The sequence below is a fragment of the Lathyrus oleraceus genome, chromosome 7, assembly GCF_024323335.1.
Source record: "Lathyrus oleraceus cultivar Zhongwan6 chromosome 7, CAAS_Psat_ZW6_1.0, whole genome shotgun sequence".
Classification (NCBI taxonomy): Eukaryota; Viridiplantae; Streptophyta; class Magnoliopsida; order Fabales; family Fabaceae; genus Lathyrus; species Lathyrus oleraceus.
Genome location: NC_066585.1, coordinates 330,149,697 through 330,151,875, shown reverse-complemented (window position 1 = coordinate 330,151,875; position 2,179 = coordinate 330,149,697). Strand labels below are relative to the sequence as shown.

General features: G+C 40.8%; 1 non-coding gene across 1 annotated transcript; it reads left to right on the top strand.

Moving 5' to 3' along the window:
* Positions 1 to 1,204: 1,204 nt before the first annotated feature.
* On the top strand, positions 1,205 to 1,311 carry LOC127108943 (small nucleolar RNA R71). The gene has a single exon (XR_007796440.1). It is a non-coding gene; the product is annotated as a small nucleolar RNA R71 (small nucleolar RNA).
* The last annotated feature ends 868 nt before the right edge of the window (positions 1,312 to 2,179 follow it).

Genomic DNA, 2,179 nt, shown 5'->3' with positions numbered 1-2,179 from the left:
CTCGAAAATAGCATTACATTCCAAAGGCTTCGGATCGTCAAGTCTACGTTTGTTGGTAAGGATGTCTTTAAGAAACTTTGCATAAGAAGGTATTTGGGTGATGGCTTCTGTGAAAGGGATTTCTACATGAAGTTTTTCTATAACTTTAATAAATTTTTGATACTGTTTATTGATCTGGGTTTGTTTGAGTCTTTGCGGATATGGTATAGGTGGTTTATATGGCGGGGGTGGTACGTAAGTTTTATCTTTAGGTTCTTCTCCTTTATCTCGACCTTCCTGGTTTTCAGATTCCTCTGGTTCCTTTACTTCGTCCGGGGGTTTGGTACATTCCTTAGAAGTTTCGGGTTCACTCAATCTAGGGTTTGGTGGCTCATCATAAGCGTTCCCACTTCGTAGGGTAATGGAATTGGCTTGTCCTCTCGGATTTTGTTGAGGTTGTCCAGGGAATTGTCCTCCAGGAGTAGTCTGAGGGGCTTGGTTTAAAGCTACCTGAGAGATCTGGGTTTCAAGCATTTTGGTATGAGTAACTATTTGGTCAACCTTGGTTCCTAACTGAGTAATCAATTTGTTAACATGAATGTTTTGGTTCATGAACTCCTTGTTTTGTTGGGTTTGAGCGGTGATAAAATTTTCCATAATTTTCTTAAGGCTCGGCTTTGGTGGCACAGGTTGCATAGGTTGATTTGATCTAGGGGCTTGATAACTAGGTCTCGGAGGTGCATTATTTTAAATAGGGTTATTATTTTTATATGAGAAGTTTGGGTGATTCCTCCATCCAGGGTTATAGGTATTCGAGTATGGGTTCCCTTGGGTGTAGTTCACTTACTCAGAGTGGGTTTCGTTTAATAGACTGCATTCTGCAGATTGGTGTCATTTGGTTCCACATATCCCACAATCCGACGAAACTGCGGCTACAGTATTCGGGTTTATGCACATATGCTCGACCTTGAGGGCTAATGCGTCCATTTTAGCTTGCATCATGTCTATAGAGCTTAGTTCATGCACTCCTCCTTGGGCTTCCTTCTTCTCAACTGTCGCTCGTTCGACTCCCCATGATTGATGGTTTTGAGCCATATCTTCGATGAGGGAACTAGCTTCAGGATAAGGTTTGTTCATCAGAGCACCGCCTGCGGCAGCGTTGATGGTCATCTTTGTGTTGTAATGAAGTCCATTATAGAAGGTTTGAATGATTAACCAATTTTCTAAGCCATGATGTGGGCATGCTCGTAACAACTCTTTATATCTCTCCCAAGCTTCGAACAACGATTCTCCTTGGTTTTGGGTAAATCTAGTTATATGGTTTCGTAGAACGACGGTCTTACTCGGGGGAAAATATCTAGCAAGAAAAACTCTCCTAAGGTTATCCCAAGTCGTAATGGAATTGGGTGGATGGGAATCTAACCATGATAGGGCTTTATCTCTGAGGGAAAAAGGGAATAATCTTAAACGTATTGCCTCAGGAGAAGTTCCATTGGTTTTAAAAGTGTCTGCTAATTGAAGAAATATTTTTAAGTGCTGGTTAGGGTTCTCGGTAGCGAGACCCGCGAATTGTCTCTGTTGCACTAGTTGCAACAGGGATGGTTTAAGTTCAAAATTGTTAGCTGGTATGGTTGGGTTTACTATACTAGAACTAGGTTCTTCGTTAGATGGTTGAGCGAAATCTTTAAGAGGCCTTTGGTTTTGATCTTTGGCCATAGCTCTCTTAATTCTATGAAAGAATAAACGTGCGTGAGCGTAACGTTCAGGTTCCGCCAGAGGGTATACTAAGCTTAAACTTCCGGTGCTGCGAGTTATTCGCATTGACCGGCGGGAAATAGCCTAAGTCTAAATGATATAACAACAGGAAAATGAAATTTGACGAAATTGGTCCCCGGCAACGGCGCCAAAAACTTGATGCGTGCTTTTCGCAAGTGTACGAACGCGTCAGAGTAATATAAAAGATTGTCGAATCCACAGAGACCAAGTGTCAATCTATCGTTATCTATTGTTATGGTGTTTATCAAAGGCAATCAAAATAGGTGTTTTTGTAGTGTGCAATGAAAAGTAAAGTGTTGAATAAAGATTAATTAATAAAGACAGGGTCGAATGTAATTCACGTGATTAATTGATAATCCAAGTACTTGCTAGTAGAGCTACTTATGGGCAATGTTTCCTACTTCGAAAAGAACTAATTTAATAG